The sequence below is a fragment of the Bos taurus genome, chromosome 5 (assembly GCF_002263795.3).
Source record: "Bos taurus isolate L1 Dominette 01449 registration number 42190680 breed Hereford chromosome 5, ARS-UCD2.0, whole genome shotgun sequence".
In the NCBI taxonomy this organism is placed as follows: domain Eukaryota; kingdom Metazoa; phylum Chordata; class Mammalia; order Artiodactyla; family Bovidae; genus Bos; species Bos taurus.
Genome location: NC_037332.1, coordinates 53,591,405 through 53,612,419, shown reverse-complemented (window position 1 = coordinate 53,612,419; position 21,015 = coordinate 53,591,405).

Genomic DNA, 21,015 nt, shown 5'->3' with positions numbered 1-21,015 from the left:
TCAAATTACTGTTAGGCAAATGACACAGAGCTTGAGAACCCATCAGTAGGGAGAATATTGATACTGATGATCTTATTTGGGACAACATTTTCCTTGGCTGAAAATAATTTTTGAACTGAAAGAACTTAACCTCTTCCTTAGTTTCCTCATATAATAATAGCTCCTAATTGGTGAGATTACATAAATTGACTTTTACATACACATACACACACATGCTATGACTGAAAGCTTGTGTCCCCCTAAAATTCATATGTTAAAGCCCTAGTCCTCAATGTTATTGTATTTGGAGGTAGGGTTTTGGTAGGCAATTAGGTCATGAAGGTGAACCCCTCATGAATAGGCTTAGTGTTCTTATAAGAGATACAGAGAGATGACCTCCCTTCCCTTGCCTTGTGAAGATACAGTAATAAGGCAGATGTCTGTGAACTCGGAGGAGGACCCTCACCAAAACCTGACCATGCCGGCACATTGATCTCAGCCCAAATGAAGACCATATTTACATATGGACCAAATGCACAGTCCACATTCTCTTTCCACCTTGTAGAGCTTCTCAGAATACTTTTTAACTCCCTGGGCTGGAGGTAATAAAGCATGATAACATACACATGTAATACACATCAACACATAGCTATGTCCTTTCCTTTATTTAATGACAGAAATGGAAAAACCATGATGTTAGTGCTTTTCAAAGAAAGTCAGTCCCTGAAAAATTCATCCATCCTCAGAATTTATACCCCAAAGTGGGAAAAGCATTCCTCAGCTATTGATGACAATGAGTTTAACCAATGACATTGTAGTTACCCTTTAGACTCCTTGGAAATATGACTTTGTTTTATAAAAACCATGAAACGGGATCACAAAGTTGATAAGATAAAGATTAAGTTGAGCTACAATAAATCAAGCCAAAGTCAGTTGAAGAATAACATAGAAAAGGCAAATTTGGTCTATAGCCCCACAGTGTGTCTCGGAATAACCGAAGTTATTATTATCATTTTTTTAATTCACTAACACATACTGTTGAAATACTTTGGGAAGAGAAAGCCAAAATTGTTTTTAAGTGAAAACAATATTGTGAAACAAACTCACTGCAGGGCTCCATGAGTTTAAAATCCTCAAATAATTATTCTTAATGCCTGAATGAATTTACTTAGGAAGAAATTTCAAAGTTGAAATGTATAATTCATGATAAAGCGTTCTGTACATGAGTCTTTCACACATTAGAAGGTATAGGGATATATTCATTATTATATAAACTTGCAAAACATTGAGTTGCTATCAAATCTGTCAACACATATTTATTAAAGGCTTCTTATGCAGAAGGCAAACTCTAGAAATTGGAAATAACCTGATGCACAAACAGACATGGATTCACCATAGTAGAGAAAGAATAAGACAGCAGTTAACTGTGGGATTAAATTGAATTAGTTGATAAGTGGGCCAAGAAGAAGGAAATAAGAACAAGCTTTGATCTAATCTCAGAAGATATTCCTGTAAATAGTAGTGAATGTAAGTAGGGGAAGAACAATTCCAATAGAAATAACAAACCAGTCAAAGGCCTTGATAGTCACTCAGTCAAGTCCAACTCTTTGTGACTCCGTTAACTGTATAGCACACCAGGCTTCTCTGTCCATGGAATTCTCCAGGCAAGAATACTGGAGTGGGTTGCCATTCCCTTCTCCAGATATCTTCCCAACCCAGGGATCGAATCCAGGTCTCCTGCATTGCAGGCAGATCGTTTATCATCTGAACCACCAGGGAAACCCCAAAAGGGCCTGAAGCAGGTAAGAAGAATGTGCTGTGTTTAAGTTGGTGAGTTTGGTCAGGGTAGTAAGAACCAGGAGGAAAGTGGTATGAAACCAGGATTATAAGTTATGTAGTTAACAAAGTACACAGTCCTTTATAGCTTATGTTTCATATTTGGTCTTTGTTGTATAAAAATGATCTAAAAATAGCTTATTACCAGAAAGCTATCAGAAACTTTCACAGACATAGAGAACAGACTTGTGGGTGCCAAAAAGGGTTGAAAAACTAGAAATCTCTGGAGGAAGTTAGAGTTCTGTCCATGAGTGTTTACATTTCAAAGGGAAGTAAACCTAGAACTTGGCAGCCAGTTATTTACATTCCAATGAAATGCAAATAACTAGAGAACAAAGGTTTGCTACCACACTCACAGAGAGGGCAACTTGTAACCTGTATAAACTGCCTGATTTCATTTCAGGAGTTTTGCACTGCAAAACACACCCTACCTGTACAAGTGTGACTCTTGTTCTGGGTTTCACCTGTGGAGCACTGGATGTGGGAAACTGGCATTGGGTCAGTTCAGTTGCTTTGTCGTGTCTGACTCTTTGCGACCCATGGACTGCAGCACGCCAGGCTTCCCTGTCCATCACCAACTCCCAGAGCTTGCTCAAACTCATGTCCATTGAGTTGGTGATGCTATCCAATTATCTCATCCTCTGTTATCCCTTTCAGTCCTAAAAATTCATTGGAATTTTCAGCTGAAGCTGAAACACCAATTCTTTGCCACCTGATTCAAAGAACTGATTCATTGGAAAAGATGGCGATGCTGGGAAAGATTGAAGGCAGGAGGAGAAGGGGATGAAAGAGGAAACTGGCATAGTTATTGCTGTAAGTTATAGTAACTTTGATCCCTGTCCCAGAAACCTTGTATTGACTTTTAGGATAAAATCAAATTGATACAAATATTAAAAACTTCCACAGTGATCCAACCACTATGGAAAACAGTATAGACATTCCTCAAAAAATTAAAAATAGAACTACCATATGAGCCAGAACCCCAAACAGAACTATCATATGATCCAGAACCTCGACTTCTGGACATTTATTTGAAGAAAAAGAAAACACTAATTTGAAAAGATATATGTACCACTACATTCATTGTAGTATTATGTACAACAACCAAGACATGGAAACAACCTAAGTGTTCACCAATGGAGAAATGGACAAAGAAAAATAACACATATACACAATGACATTATTTAGCCACAAAACAACTTTGAATTTGTGACAACATGGATGAACCTGGAGAGCATTATGCTAAGTGCAGTAAGTCAGAGACAGAGAAAGACAAATATGATCTTACTCATATGTGGAATCTTAAAAACAAAACAAACAAAAAAATCACCATGTTTATAGATACACAGAACAGATTTGTGGTTGCCACAGGCATAGGATGAAATGGATGAGGTGGGTTAAAAAGTACACACTTCCCGTCATAAAATGAATAAGTCATGGGGATGTAATGAACAGCACGTGACTGTAGTTAATAATATTATATTGTATATTTGAAGTTGCTAAGAGAGGAAATTCTGAAAATTTTTCATCATAAGAAAAAGTCTTGTAACTATGTATAGTGACAGATATTAAACTTTCTGTGATCATTTCACAATGTTCAATTACCTGAAACTAATGTATACCTGCAAAGAAATGTACATCTGTGAAGAAAGCTGAGCGCCAAAGAGTTGATGCTTTTGAACTGTGGTGTTGGAGAAGACTCTTGAGAGTTCCTTGGACTGCAAGGAGATCCAACCAGTCCATCCTAAAGGAGATCAGTCCTGGGTGTTCTTTGGGAGGACTGATGCTAAAGCTGAAACTCCAATACTTTGGCCACCTCATGTGAAGAGGTGACTTATTGGAAAAGACCCTGATGCTGGGAGGTATTGGGGGGCAGGAAGAGAAGGGGATGACAGAGGATGAGATGACTGGATGGCATCACCAACTCTATAGGCATGAGTTTGGGTAAACTCTGGGAGTTGGTGATGGACAGGGAGGCCTGGCGTGCTGCGATTCATGGGGTCACAAAGTGTCGGACACGACTGAGCAATTGAACTGAACTGAACTGAATGTACACCTGAAATTAATGTAACGTATGTCAATTATGTTGTTGTTCAGTCACCAAGTTGTGCCCAACTCTTTACAACCCCATGGACTACAGCATACCAGGCTTCCCTGTCCTTCACTATCTCCCAGAGTTTTCTCAAACTCATGTCCATTGAGTCAGTGATGCCATCCAGCCATCTCATCCTCTGTTGTCCCCTTCTCCCCCTGTTCTCAATTTTTCCCAGCATCAGGGTCTTTTCCAATGAGTCAGCTCTTTGCATCAGGTGGCCAAGGTATTGAAGTTTCACCTTCAGCATCAGTCTTCCAATGAGTATTCAAGGTTGATTTCTTTTAGGATTGATTGATTTGATCCTCTTGCTGTCCCAGGGACTCTCAAGAGTCTTCTCCAGTACCACAATTTAAAAGCATTCAGCGCTCAGCCTTCTTTATGGTCCAACTCTCATATCAGTACATGACTACTGGAAAACCCATAGCTTTGACTCTATAGACCTTTGTCAACAAAGTGATGTTTCTGCTTTTTAATACACTGTCCTTCAGTTAAAAAAAAAATGCCTCTATTTTCTTTATTTTGCCTTCTCCAACACAGAGTGCACTAAATGATCTCTGAACAATGGTTCATTGTTTATTGTAAACATTCAATAATAACTCAATCTCTTGATGTCCCTCAACAATTTGGACCAAGCTGGTTCTCTCACTCAAAATGCATATCTCTTTGGTTATATGCAGCCTTTGGATATATGATTAATTCATTTTCTTTCCCTTCAACTCAGAAAGATGAACCATTCCCCAAATGATGAGGGCCATCCTTCCTCTGTTTCTGTTCATTGATAAATTATAATCCCCCAATGTATTGAACACACTGAGGGCATTTGAATACTGTAACCATGATGGAAAGTTCTCCAATGCTGATTGAGTATCTCTGATATTCAGTGGAGGAGTATGGGGGACGAAAAAAGAAGGAATACAATGAAGAGGCATCAAAGGTCCACAGATGGTTAATCCTTTACTTTTCTCTCCCTTACCATCCAATTTGAGACAAGGACTTGCAATAAATGGGCCAAGTAGAGACTTCATGATGACTGCCTGGGGCTGTTCTTTTGGGATAGATGCATTCTATGCTAGGCTATGCTAAGTCACTTCAGTCGTGTCCGACTCTGTGCGACCCCATAGACAGCAGCCCACCAGGCTCTGCCATCCCTGGGATTCTCCAGGCAAGAACACTGGAGTGGGTTGCCATTTCCTTCTCCAATGTGTGAAAGTGAAAAGTGAAAGTGAAGTCGCTCAGTCGTGTCCGACTCCTAGTGACCCCATGGACTGCAGCTCACCAGGCTCCTCCGTCCATGGGATTTTCCAGGCAAGAGTACTGGAGTGGGGTGCCATTGCCTTCTCCGAAAGAACAAAATATCTGCATGCTATGCTAAGTCACTTCAGTTGTATCCGACTTTGTGCGACCCCATAGACGGCAGCCCAACAGGCTCACCCTTCCCTGGGATTCTCCAGACAAGAACACTGGAGTGGGCTGCCATTTCCTTCTAGGATACATTAAAAGGGCAAATAATTAATCAGAAATAAATGACAAATAAACCATACTAGCCAATAAATTCTCTACTATTTCTCAACAGTAGTGGAGGGAGGTGGGAAAGTGAATGAGAAGCATGCTTCCTTTGCCTAAACTTAATAATACACTTTCATCCTTTTCCACTTTTTAATACTGGCTGTGATATACACACACAAAAATAAACTTACTAGAAATATAAAGTTTGACCAGTGTTTCTCTAAGTAAGACACATGGGATATTAGAATTACTAAGCTCGTGCTAAGTCTCTTTGGTTGCATACAACTTTTTGTGACCCCATGGACTGTAGCCCACCAGGTTCCTCTGTCCATGGATTCTCCAGGCAAGAACACTGGAGTGGGTTGCCATGCCCTTCTCCAAGGGATCTTCCCAACCCAGGGATCTTCCCAACCCAGGGATCGAATCCAGGTCTTCCACATTACAGGCAGATTCTTTACCATCTCAGCCACCAGGGAAGCCCCTAAAAAAGAATTACTAAAAGTACTTATTAAATATATAGGTTTCCGAACCTCTCTCAAGACTTACTGAATCAGAATGTATATTTATAGGGGCCCCTAAAATTACTTACAATTTTAGTTTAATTTTTTGTTTGTTTTTCAGTCAGTTGTTTTTCAGTCAGTAAGTCATGTGTGACTCTTTGGAACCCTATGGACTGTAGCACACCATATCCCTCTGTCCGTGGGATTTCCCAGGCAAGAATGCTGGAGTGGGTTGCCATTTTCTTCTCCATAAAATTACAATATTCAAACAGATATTCCAATGATTTTTATGAATTATGTAATTAAAAATTTACTGCTTTTATATATGAAGTTACTTGTACATTAAAGGAAGTTTTATGTATGTACTTGTGTTCATGTGTGTGTGTGTGTGAAATGAACTATGGTTCCATAAATCATCTTCTACATCAGCATTTTCCTTCATGCTGTGAAGTCAGAAAACTAATTCTTTTATGTGATAATAAAGGTTCAATACTCACACACATGCACAAGTACCTTAAGTTCTTTTTTCCCCAAAGATTTTTGTGGGAAAATGTATTTAGTAAACTCTGCACACTACATGAGTCTTTTGGAGATTCCCAACTCACATTAGTATTTTGAAGGCTCTCAGAGCCTATAAAAATCTGGTGTTTCTCACATCTTTCAAGCAACGGTTTGATTATTATTTTTTATTTTTCAAGTAAAAGTATGATTTCCCAAGGAACAAGTTCCCAAGTTTGGGAAATACCATTCTACTCAAATATTATGAAGTATCCTAGTTTTAAAATAGTACAAAAATCTGTTTTTTCTATTTTGACTTCAGGTACTTTTGTAAGCAAACAATGAAAGTTTGGAAGGAAGTTTTTGCTTTTTTTTCCCTCTATGCTATGCTAAGTCACTTCAGTTGTGTCCGACTCTGTGTGACCCCAAAGACGGCAGTCCACCAGGCTCCCCCGTCCCTGGGATTCTCCAGGCAAGAACACTATCTAGCTGTAAATATAGAAACATTCTCCCTGTGTTGAATAAACATAAATTTGCATCAGCAGATATATGAACATAACTTTTATGCTTTTGATGATTATTAAAATCTGTTGTTATAATCATGTAATCTAGCAATAAACTTAGTTCATTAATATTCAGAAAGCAACTGACAGGAACACTTTTGTCTTGTACTCTAAAATTATTGTCCTTGGTGTTTGAGAACAGACTCATTTAACAGTCATTAAAGAGTGAGAAAATATACAGCTTTAACCTACATTGAGAGGTTAAAAATAAAAATGCTAGCAAATATATTTAAATAAATGTGTATCACCAGACATATATTTCAGTCAAACCCTTCCCTCCTTCCTCCCTATCATGGGAAAAACTGCTGTATGCATTTTTATATTCTAGTTTCGATTACTGAAAACCATTTACTTCATTTTTTTTTTACCTGTCAAAAATCAATTCAATATTTATGTGAATTTGGTAATAAATCTCTTCTTCCATATGCATTTCTCTTTTTAATCATAATTTAGCTGTTTAACTCACATTCTGTAACTTGTTCTTAAAGTGCCACAGTGCCCTGTAGTTCCTGATTAGGATAAGACAATGTGGAGAGAAGTGGATTTCTTCTACTATATAGGGCCTGATAAGTGCCCTGGAAGCTCAGTAACTGGAATGGATTCCACCCAGAGGGAATACTGCTTTGAGTTCTTATATCCTCAGGATGGTAGGGAAGTTATGTATCAACCCAGTGAGAAATGTTCTAGGTCATTTTATTTTTGGTGATGACTAGTGACAAGGACCACACATTTTTAGGTTGAGCACACTTGCATGCCTATTGCTGGAGCCATCTGCTGCTCAGCCCAGAGTGAAGGCAGGAATTGTTGTTGCTATTTAGTTGCTAAATCATGTCCTACTCTTGGTGACCCCACAAAAGCACTACTAAAATCTTCCTGTAGCAAGCTGGGTGTGTTAGTGCAGAGGAAAAGGGATATAATTTGTCTCTGCAGTTGGTAGTAATGTGCTCCTCTAGTTTAAGTTGAGAAAGCCTTGTTTTTTAACAGTGGTGAGCATTTTTGGAGATCCTGTGTTGGTAAGATGGACTATGCCTGAAATGGGGTATTCCTCACAGCCCTCTTCTTTCTGTGAGGTCAGCAGGCCATGCGTCTGGATTTTATAAACCATCACCAATGGGATCAGACACTCCACTGCACCATCACTTCATCCTACTCAATCGATCATGCCACACAAAATTCAAACTCACACTTGTAAGAGCATCACAAAATGGGCTACAGTTTAGGGTCTAGATGCTTTCATTGTTTCTTCAAGAAATTGATGACCAAGTAAAAGAAGTCTTTAAAATCTCAGCAACAAGAATCAGAGGGAAACTCGAAGTATTTTCTTTAGCTCCAGCAACCTGCTTTGTCCCTTTTCTGCACGTTATTTTTGCTCATTTGTTTGCAAGTATTGCAATTCTCTCTTCTCTCTGAACATTGAATTGACCATCCTTCACAGACTTAAGAACTTTCCTCTGTTTCCCAGAGGGTGTGGAATGAGCAACACAGGACAGGACTTAGAAAACTGGGCCTTAATTAAATGTACATGATACGGTAACTGGAAAAACATGCTATTTTTTCTTATCACCATTACTCAGATAAGAATTTTTAATATTAAGCACAGAATCAGATACAACTTCTTATCTATGTAATTAAATGTGACATTAACATTTGAGATAAACATAAGGTCATTTTTTTCCTCACTTTTTTTTTTTAAATGAAGAGATGGCTGATATAAATATGAGTCTTGAGTATCAAGTAGATCATAAAAAATTCTGGGAGAGAGGAGAGAATTTAGAATTTTCTGTTATGGAAAACTGTCTTTCACAGTATAAAATTTATATTTTTTCCATTCCTAGTTTTGTTGTTGTTTCTTGACATTATTAAGCAATTCAATGCCATAAGTTCTATTATAATTACATGAGCTGTATACAGTGAGATGCAGAAAAAGTAGTCAATAACTTGCTGAAAGTCATAGGAAAGTCAACTACTTTGTAAAATGGAGATTAGAAGCCAGGTTTTCTGATTATTGTGCAGAATATTTTACTATCCAACAGGTTACCTTTTTAATGTGTCTTTCAAAATGTGAGGCTTATCATTATGGGAAAAAGATAAAAGGGAAAAGATAAATACATAGAAGGAAAATTGTGTCAATGTGGTAGATGAGGACTTTCATGGAGACCATAGATTAAAAATGTAGTTAGTGTTTGTTTATCTATTGCTCTGTAACAAACTGTCCCCTAGATTTTGGTGCTTACAATTTATTATCTCTCACAGTGGGTTGATTGGGTTCAAATCTTTAATATAGTTGCAGAAAGACTGAAGCTGCAACAAGAAGTGATTTGAAGGTCCAATGTGGTTACTAACCGTGATGGCTCCTTCACTCACAAGGCTGGTCCTCGGTCACTGTGGGAACTAACTGAATGTGTTTTGTTTTCAGTGTAACATTTCGACATGACAAGCTAGGGCTTCCTCACAGCATGGCAACATCACTGTAGTTGAATTATTTACCTAGCTGCTGGCTTCTCCAGAGCAAGTGTTCCAATGTACCCAGATGGAAGCCTTGGTTCCTTGTTGTTTAGGCACCGGGAGTCACACTGTATCACCCAACCACATTCTACTGATTAAAAGAAGTTTACAGGACAGTATGGGTCACAGGATTGCGTGTCTTTGAAAACTAGATATCACAGTTAGCATAGGTGTTGCTGAGAAATAAGAACAATAAAGCTTCACAGAAGAATCTCATATCTTTCTTTCCTTGTAATGTAAATTGATCATTGAGTCTTTGGCCAGGGGAAGACCTTGAAAGTGAAAGTGAAAGTGAAAGTCGTTCAGTTGTGTCCCACTCTTTGCAACCCCATGGACTATACACTCCATGGAATTCTCCAGGACGGAATACTGGACTGAATAGCCTTTCTCTACTCCAGGGGCTCTTCCCAACCCAGGGATTGAACCCAGATCTCCCACATTGCAGGCAGATTCTTTACCAGCTGAGCCACAAGGGAACCCCAAGAATACTGGAGTGGGTAGCCTATCCCTTCTCCAGAGGATCTTCCTGACCCAGGAATCGAACTGGGGTCTTCTGCATTGCAGGCAGACTCTTTACCAACTGAGCTATCAGGGAAGCCCCAGGGGAGGACCTTAAGTATCCTCTATTTAAAGTATCTCATGCACCTTTGAAGAAACTGAAGTTCAGATAAGAGAAAAGTATTTGTGTCCATGACAATTAAAAAAAAATAGTAATTACATTTTAATATACTTAGACTATCAGAGTGCCACAGTACTTTAACAATGAATCTAAACAGAATCTTTTAAAAAAGTAGGAAACATAATATGTATCTCATCTGCAACAATGTAAAGGAATTCAGTCAATTCAGTTGCTCAGTTGTGTCCGACTCTTTGCGACCCCATGAATTGCAGTACGCCAGGCCTCCCTGTCCATCACCAACTCCCGGAGTTCACTCAAACTCAAGTCCATCGAGTCGGTGATGCCATCCAGCCATCTCATCCTCTGTCATTCCCTTCTCCTCCTGCCCCCAACCCCTTCCAGCATCTGAATCTTTTCCAATGAGCCAAGTCTTTGCATGAAGTGGCCAAAGTACTGGAGTTTCAGCTTTAGCATCATTCCTTCCAAAGAAATCCCAGGGCTGATCTCCTTCAGAATGGACTGGTTGGATCTCCTTGCAGTCCAAGGGACTCTCAAGAGTCTTCTCCAACACCACAGTTCAAAAGCATCAATTCTTCAGTGCTCAGCTTTCTTCACAGTCCAACTCTCACATCCATACATGACCACAGGACAAACCATAGCCTTGACTAGATGGACCTTTGTTGGCAAAGTAACGTCCCTGCTTTTGAATATGCTATCTAGGTTGGTATTAACTTTCCTTCCAAGGAGTAAGCGTCTTTTAATTTCATGGCTGCAATCACCATCTACAGTGATTTTGGAGCCCAGAAAAATAAAGTCTGACACTGTTTACACGGTTTCCCCATCCATTTCCCATGAAGTGATGGGACCAGATGCCATGATCTTCGTTTTCTGAATGTTGAGCTTTAAGCCAACTTTTTCACTCTCCTCTTTCACTTTCAACAAGAGGATTTTAGTTCCTCTTCACTTTCTGCCATAAGGGTGGTGTCATCTGCATATCTCAGGTTATTGATATTTCTCCCGACAATCTTGATTCCAGCTTGTGCTTCTTCCAGCCCAGCATTTCTCATGATGTACTCTGCATATAAGTTAAATAAGCAGGGTGACAATATACAGCCCTGACATATTCCTTTTCCTATTTGGAACCAGTCTGTTGTTCCATGTCCAGTTCTAACTGTTGCTTCCTGACCTGCATCTAGGTTTCTCAAGAGGCAGGTCAGGTGGTCTGGCATTCCCATCACTTTCAGAATTTTCCACAGTTGATTGTGATCCACACAGTCAAAGGCTTTGGCATAGTCAATAAAGCAGAACTAGATGTTTTTCTGGAACTCTCTTGCTTTTTTGATGATCCAGCAGATGTTGGCAATTTGATCTCTGGTTCCTCTGCCTTTTCTAAAACCACCTAGAACATCTTAGTTCATAGTTTACATATTGCTGAAACCTCGTTTGGAGAATTTTGAGCATTACTTTACTAGCGTGTGATATGAGTGCAATTGTGTGGTGGTTTGAGCATTCTTTGGCATTGCCTTTCTTTGGTATTGGAATGAAAACTGACCTTTTCCAGTCCTGTGGCCACTGCTGAGTTTTCCAAATTTGCTGGCATTTTGAGTGTAGCACTTTCACAGCATCATCTTTCAGGATTTGAAATAGCTCAACTGGAATTCCATCACCTTCACTAGCTTTGTTCGTAGTGATGCTTTCTAAGGCCCACTTGACTTCACATTCCAGGATGTCTGGCTCTAGGTGAGTGATCACACCATCAGGATTATCTGGGTTTTGAAGATCTCTTTTGTACAGTTTTCTTTGTATTCTTGCCACCTCTTCTTAATATCTTCTGCTTCTTTTAGGTCCATACCATTTCTGTCCTTTATCGAGCCCATCTTTGCATGAAATATCCCCTTGGTATCTCTAATTTTCTTGAAGAGGTCTCTCGTCTTTCCCTTTCTGTTGTATTCCTCTATTTCTTTGCATTGATTGCTGATGAAGGCTTTCTTATCTCTTCTTGCTATTCTTAGGAACTCTGCGTTCAGATGCTATATCTTTCCTTTTCTCCTTTGCTTTTTGCTTCTCTTCTTTTTACAGCTATTTGTAAGGCCTTTCCAGACAGCCATTTTGCTTTTTTGCATTTCTTTTCCATGGGGATGGTCTTGATTCCTGTCTCTTGTACGATATCACGAATCTCTGTCCATAGTTCATCAGGCACTCTGTCTATCAGATTTAGTCCCTTAAATGTATTTCTCACTTCCACTGTATAATCATAAGGAATTTGATTTAGGTCATACCTGAATGGTCTAGTGGTTTTCCCTACTTTCTTCAATTTATGTCTGAATTTGGCAATAAGGAGTTCATGATCTGAGCCACAGTCAGCTCCTGGTCTTGTTTTTGCTGACTGTATAGAGTTTCTTCATCTTTGACTGCAAAGAATATAATCAATCTGATTTCAGTGTTGCCCATCTGATGATGTCCGTGTATAGAGTCTTCTCTTGTGTTGTTGGAAGAGGGTATTTGCTATGACCAGTGTGTTCTCTTGGCAAAACTCTATTAGCCTTTGCCCTGCTTCATTCTGTATTCCAAGGCCAAATTTGCCTGTTACTCCAGGTGTTTCTTGACTTCCTACTTTTGCATTCCAGTCCCCTATAATGAAAAGGACATCTTTTTTGGGTGTTAGTTCTAAAAGGTCTTATAGGTCTTCATAGAACTGTTCAACTTCAGCTTCTTCCCCATTACTGCTTGGGGCATAGACTTGGATTACTGTGATATTGAATGGTTTGCCTTGGAAACGAACAGAGATCATTCTGTTGTTTTTGAGATTGCATCCAAGTACTGCATTTTGGACTCCTTTGTTGACCATGATGGCCACTCCATTTCTTCTGAGGGATTCCTGCCCGCAGTAGTAGATATAATGGTCATCCGAGTTATATTCACCCATTCCAGACCATTTTAGTTCGCTGATTCCTAGAATGTCGACATTCACTCTTGCCATCTCTTGTTTGACCACTTCCAATTTGCCTTGATTCATGGACCTGACATTCCAGATTCCTATGCAATATTGCTCTTTACAGCATTGGACCTTGCTTCTATCACCAGTCACCTCCACAGCTGGGTATTGTTTTTGCTTTGGCTCCATCCCTTCATTCTTTCTGGAGTTATTTCTCCACTGATCTCCAGTAGCATATTGGGCACCTACTGACCTGGGGAGTTCCTCTTTCAGTATCCTATCACTTTTCCTTTTCATACTGTTCATGGGGTTGTCAAGACAAGAGTACTGAAGTGGTTTGCCATTCCCTTCTCCAGTGGACCACATTCTGTCAGACCTCTCCACCATGACCCGCCCATCTTGGGTGGCCCCACACGGCATGGCTTAGTTTCATTGAGTTAGACCAGGCTGTGGTCCGTGTGATTAGATTTACTAGTTTTCTGTGATTATGACTTCAGTGTGTCTGCCTTCTGATGCCCTCTTGGAATACCTACCATCTTACTTGGGTTTCTCTTACCTTGGACATGGGGTATCTCTTCACGGTTGCTCCAGCAAAGTGCAGCTGCTGCTCCTTACCTTGGACGTGGGGTATCTCCTCACTGCTGGCCCTCCTGACCTTGAACATGCAGTGGCTCTCTTGGCCCTCCTGCACCTGTGCAGCCTCCGCTCCTGGTAAAGTAATTAACCTGATACAATTGCGAAAATTTTTCCAAAATGTGCATAAAGTGGGCAATGACTTTTGTATTTCATATTTAAAAACATAAAGAAATTAGATTAAATTTTTTTGGTTTATTTCTTTTTCTGTTATTTCATTTGAAAAAAAAATGTGACAGAAGTTTGCAATGACATATTTCACTATATCCTTAGTAAGAATGTTTTCTTTGAAATAGTCGTTTTAGCCAGGTACAGATATGTGTGTGGTAGTAGTTTTATTAAGGGAACTGGTGATGATTCACCTGGAATTTCCCATAGATTATCTTCAGAAATGTACATAATGACAGAAAAGTTCAAAACTCTATGTTAGCTCCTAGTTATTTCTGCCCTGTGAATTCTTTAGCAGGGAGCTTGTTATGGCTATGAGAGGACATGCATCATTGTTGTTAAATGTGTAGCACATAAAAGGCGATGAGGGTGTGCGGGCCACAGGACCTACATTTGACCGATGCGTTTGCAATGTGAGAACTCCCATCTGAAAACTCAGGGCACATGAAAAGAAAGAATGTTTTATTTTGCAATATAACATTGAAATATGTCAAGCACATGAACTGAGACTTGCTGGGCTCATACGTGTTCTGAGAATAAAAGAAACATAAATTGCTAAGGCTCAGGAATATGCTCATTCTATGAATAGAGATCGACTTTGCTATCAAGGGAAGCAAGTTGCTTGGGTTTTAGGTGATGCATTCCCACTCTTTACCAAGAAAAAGGTTTGGAAAGCAAACTACTTGCAATGTTTTCCCAGAGGTTTCCAATGAATATCAAACCCATAAAACACCACATTTATTTTAGACACAGACTCTCTATGCCTCAGGAAACTCTTTCAACTCAAATGTCATTGGAAGCACCTGTCATCTTCCTTCACCTCGTACTGTCAGGCTATCTGCCTTTCAGGGAGGTCACCTTTCTTTGGCGTCTGGCTTCCTTATAGGATTGGAAGCTGAATTTCTTCCTCTACATGAGTTGTATTTGGAATCTGAGGTCTCTTTGTGTGCCTTCATTTGCTGCAGCCTGGATGGCATCATCCACTCAATGGATCAAACTCTAGGAGACAGTGAAGGACAGGGAAGCCTGGCATGCTGCAGTCTGCGGGGTCATACAGTCAGATATGACTTAGCCACTGAACAAGAACAACAACATGTCAATTTGACCATTGCATGGTCAAACTGTCACTTTCATTCATCTATTTATTCATCAGAATATTTCTATATTATATAAATATTACATTTAAAATATTATAAATTCGTATTTTATTAGCTATTATTTACTGAACTGCTATGAGGAACAGATAGTTTTAGGGGTAGAAGAGTAAGGCAGGGAGACTTGCTCTTGCAACCTTTGAGTTAGCCTGGGGAGAATGGTGCTAGGAGAAAGACAAAGAGGTTTCTGTAGCAACAGAACAGAATCAAGGTCTGTTACTGCTCTTCTTAAAAATAGGAAGAAATGGGGTTCCCCTTGGACATATGTAGAGACCTGTTTCCGACTATCCCTGCAAATTTCAGTCCAACTCCTCTATGAAGAAAGTGATGAGTTATTTTTGTAAAAAAACTGGAAAACAGCTTTCCTAAGTTTTTTTCCCACTTTGTTTCCTATCAGGCTTAGGAATGAGATCCTAGGATTCAGTATGCAATGCTGAGCCTGGGCAATATGTTTTTATTATTCTAGAAACATTTCCTAGAGCCTCTCAAGGTTAATCAAGTACACCAGAGGCTTCTATGGGGGTTGCAGAACCTAATTACTATTCCTTGTGGTTTCCAAACCAGCTTCATCAATGCTGCTTTTAGAACTCCTTCTGAGAGAGTGAACAATTCCACAGCCAGGTGCTTATGGAGAGAGTTGTTCTGCCTCTTATCAGATTCTAAAGGGCAAAATGAGGAGAGGAAGGAGTGCCTTTGGTTTCAGTGACTGATCAGAACTGAGTTTTCTTTTACTCTTGTGTTAAAAATCCAAAAGACAGTGCTTTAATAAGAATATAATGGGTGATTGGGTGATAGGAGACCCGTATGAAATAGGAATTTTTGAGGGAGTGTGTGATAGGAAGAGAATTATTACCACCTGTTTCACATTGAGAACAGGGAGACAAATTCACCTTGATTCAGATTATATTTCTTCAGGGAAGAGTGAGTAGGGAGTAATCTTTAAGTTTATATTTTTAGATAAATGAATCCAGGAGCTAATCTCATAATGTCATCTTTTGCTCTCTGAGAGGTTTAGCGAATGCAGGCCAATGAGGCTCTACCAATTAAATCATTCCAAAGAAACAACAAGAGACCAGCCTAGTGAAAAAGAGGGTTGAAGATTTCATTCACAAAGATTGATTACTTAATAGGATGGGACTGCTTTGACCTGCATAAGATGGTGTTTACTTTTGGGGGAACAATGACTAAAACTGGGGGACACATCTAAAAACCAACTCATAACCTTGGTGCCCCAAATGAAACTTGGACAGGGACATAGACCACTAAGGTCACCTCGTTATGTTTGTTTAAACAAAAAATAGAGTCACCTAAGAATGAGAATGTGTAGCAGCTGTGGAATTATGTTCTCAAGGTGAAGAATTAAACTTTCTATGGTTAAGCTATAGCAGACATTATCAGTTGATTATCCAAAAGTCATTCCACATCCCTTTATCTTCTGCAGGCTTCCCAACTCATAGTCTGTAAAGATAGGTCTCTTTCACTGCAGAGGTGACCATATAAGATAGATCTGGATGCTGATGTGTCAGGGGTAATCTAATTGTGTGTGTGTTGGGGGTGGGGGGTGGGGGGATGTTTGGAAAGATAATTTCTAGATGAATTGGTCAGGAACAGGAGAGTTGGATCTCTTCCCATAGCCAATGCTTCCCAGACTTGAACTTGTACATGATGATACCCAGAGCTTAGCCAGGCATTTATTACTGGGAAAGAGGAGGTGATAACATGTGTGTGGAGAAAAACCTTATACCCTGAGAATAATTTACAATGAAAAGAAAGCCGGTGACCTTTACTAAACCCACTGAGTGGTTTTCTGCCTCCAGACTTCATTTTAACTGAACAATAAATGCCCCCTGACTTAAATAGCTTCTATTTGGATATTAATACTTAGTGTCAAAAGCATTTCTCACTGATAAATAAGGTATGTAAGTACCCAAGGCATTGGTTGAAAGATAAAATACATGTGAATATAGTTATTTCAAGTTTGGGAAGTGAGTTATTTTAGTTTCCCATATCTTCTCAAAGACCTTTCACATAAATATGTATTTGGTTAATATACTACCTCTCAGAAGCAGACAAGGTTAGTGTTGATTACAGACTTATAAATGAGGAAACTGGATGACAGAGGCAAAGTGCATGCATGTTTAGTCGTTCAGTCCTGTCTGACTCTGCAATTCTATGGACTGTAGCCCGCTGGCTCGTTTATCCATGGAATTTTTCAGGCAAGAATACTGGAGTGGGTTGCCATTTCCTTCTCCAGGGAATCTTCCTGACCCAGGGATCAAACCAGCGTCTCCACATTGCCAGGTGGATTCTTTACCATTGAGCCACCTGGAAAGCTCCACGGAGGTAAAGAAACTTTATCTAAAGCAACAAAACACGATTACAAAAGAGCTAAAGCCTGAACTAAGATCTTTGATTGTTTGCCTAAGATCCTCTGCTGGGTCATGTTGCAAGTTAAAAAATAAATAAATAAAATTATTTTGTATCAAAGAAACTGGACGACAAATGAGAGTGATTTTTCTCTTTTGTTTCAAACTAAGTAGTAGCAATATACTAAAGAAAGCATATTTCACCTAGGCTTTCTCCATTTTCTGCATAGAAGGGAATTTATACAGTTATCCCAGAGAACTACCTTCCTACAACAACAATCTAGATTGTGGCTACAGCAAATGTGTTTACTTGGGTTAGAAATATAAAACCCAACCGTTTATAAAAGGAGCCAGAGAAGGTTGTAGCAGAACCACTATAGCTCTGGTTTTCTTCTTTCAATTCAGATCCTGCCACAGAGCCACACTCCCTTTTGGGTATTCATGGTTTGCAAAGAGAAAGGATATCCAGTTTTATAGTTTCTCTGCTGAAATGCAGCAAAATGAATAGTCTGTACGTCAATCCAATAATGTAAATCCTTAGATGGGCTAATCAGCCTGTATAGAAATCTGTTCATCCCTATACACAAGAATCAACTATGGTGTTTCTTCAAATGCCCTTTAAAAATAACTGCAATTCAATTGCTTTTCTTTTATCCAGGTAATCCAATTTTGTTTGCGGATTGTCTTTTTATAATGGAAAAAAAAAGAGTATTAAATGCTTTTGAAATGAATGTAATAGTTCTATGAAAACAACACACAACTCTAAATGCTCCATACTTTATCTCACAAATGCGTTAATACATTGAGGGCAGCACCTGAGGCAGCAAAGGTCCTGAAATGAATGGGAACCACAGTGATTCACACTTGGCTATTCTGTTATTATTAAGAAATTTATGATTTCAGATAATTTTTGAAAAAGCATTTTTAGATCTTACTTAGTTTTCCTAGAGATGGAGACTTTTTGGAAGTGGGTTGGAGGAGATAATTCAATCAAAATATTTGATATGAATTATTTTTGTAACATAATATACCAAATCCAATATCTATTATATGATGATTTAGTAGATACTGGAAACTAACAGGGGAGATTGCTTATGCTTTCTGTAGAAAACATCTTTTTCTTTTTAATAAGTAGATACTGATATACTTACTGAAGAGGAAAAAAAATATTTTTTTTCTTAATAGACATCAAGATCATTCTTTGATTTTTGGACATGGTAAAGGTTAATCATTACCAAGTCTATGTCCCAACCAGTAACGCTGAAGAAGCTGAAGTTAAACGGTTCTATGAAGACCTACAAGACCTTTTAGAACTAACACCCAAAAAAGATGTCCTTTTCATTATAGGGGACTAGAATGCAAAAGTAGGAAGTCAAGAAACACCTGGGGTAACAGGCAAATTTGGTCTTGGAATACGGAATGAAGCAGGGCAAAGGCTAATAGAGTTTTGCCAAGAGAACGCACTGGTCAAAGCAAACACCCTTTTCCAACAACACAAGAGAAGACTACACATGGACATCACCGGATGGTCAACACTGAAATCAGATTGATTATATTCTTTGCAGCCAAAGATGGAGAAGCTCTATACAGTCAGCAAAAACAAGACCAGGAGCTGACTGTGGCTCAGATCATGAGCTCTTTATTGCCAAATTCAGACTTAAATTGAAGAAAGTGGGGAAAACCACTAGACCATTCAGGTATGACCTAAATCAAATCCCTTATGATTATACGGTGGAAATGAGAAATAGATGTAAGGGACTAGATCTGATAGATAGAGTGCCTGATGAACTATGGAATGAGGTTCGTGACATTGTACAGGAGACAGGGATCAAGACCATCCTCATGGAAAAGAAATGCAAAAAAGCAAAATGGCTGTCTGGGGAGGCCTTACAAATAGCTGTGAAAAGAAGAGAAGCATAAAACAAAGGAGAAAAGGAAAGATATAAGCATCTGAATGCAGAATTCCAAAGAATAGCAAGAAGAGATAAGAAAGCCTTCCTCAGTGATCAATGCAAAGAAATAGAGGAAAACAACAGAAAGGGAAAGACGAGAGATCTCTTCAAGAAAATTATAGATAGCAAGGGAACATTTCATGCAAAGATGGGCTCGATAAAGGACAGAAATGGTATGGACCTAAAAGAAGCAGAAGATATTAAGAAGAGGTGGCAAGAATACACAGAACAACTGTACAAAAAAGATCTTCACAACCAAGATAATCCTGATGGTGTTATCACTCACTAAAGCCAGACATTATGGAATGTGAAGTCAAGTGGGCCTTAGAAAGCATCACTATGAACAAAGCTAGTGGAGGTGATGGAATCCCAGTTGAGCTATTTCAAATCCTGAAAGATGATGCTGTGAAAGTGCTGCACTCAAAATGCCAGCAAATTTGGAAAACTCAGCAGTGGCCACAGGACTGGAAAAGGTCAGTTTTCATTCCAATTCCAAAGAATGCTCAAACTACTGCACCATTACACTCATCTCACACGGTAGTAAAGTAATGCTCAAAATTCTCCAAGCCAGGCTTCAGCAGTATGTGAACCGTGAACTTCCAGATGTTCAAACTGGTTTCAGAAAAGGCAGAGGAATCAGAGATCAAATTGCCAACATCCACTGGATCATGGAGAAAGCAAGAGAATTCCAGAAAAAACATCTATTTCTGCTTTATTGACTATGCCAAAGCCTTTGACTGTGTGGATCACAATAAACTGTGGAAAATTCTGAAAGAGATGGGAATACCAGAGCACCTGACCGGCCTCTTGAGAAACCCGTATGCAGGTCAGGAAGCAACAGTTAGAACTGGAACAACAGACTAGTTCCAAATAGGAAACAGAGTACATCAAGGCTGTATATTGTCACCCTGCTTATTTAACTTATATGCAGAGTACATCATGAGAAATGCTGGCCTGGAGGAATCACAAGCTGGAATCATGATTGCCAGGAGAAATATCAATCACCTCAGATATGCAGATGACACCACCCTTATGGCAGAAAGTGAAGAAGAACTAAAGAGCCTCTTGATGAAAGTGAAAGAGGAGAGTGAAAAAGTTGGCTCAAAGCTGAACATTCAAAAAATGAAGATCATGGCATCTGGTCCCATCACTTCATGGGAAATAGATGAGGAAACAGTGAAAAAAGTGTCAGACTTTAATTTTGGGGGCTCCAAAATCACTGTAGATGGTTATTGAAGCCATGAAATTAAAAGACGGTGGAAGGAAAGTTATGACCAATCTAGATAGCATATTCAAAAGCAGAGATATTACTTTGGCAACAAAGGTCTGTCTAGTCAAGGCTATGGTTTTTCCTGTGGTCATGCATGGATGTGAGAGTTGGACTGTGAAGAAAGCTGAGCACTGAAGAATTGATGCTTTTGAACTGTGGTGTTGGAGAATACTCTTGAGAGTCCCTTGGACTGGAAGGAGATGCAACCAATCCATTCTAAAGGAGATCAGTCCTGGGTGTTCTTTGAAAGGACTGATGCTAAACTAAAAGTCCAATACTTTGGACACCTGATGCGAAGAGTTGACTCATTGGAAAAGACCCTGATGCTGGGAGGGATTGGGGACAGGAGGAGAAGGGGACGACAGAGGATGAGATGGCTGGATGGCATCACCAACTCGATGGACATTAGTTTGAGTGAACTCTGGGAGTTGGTGAT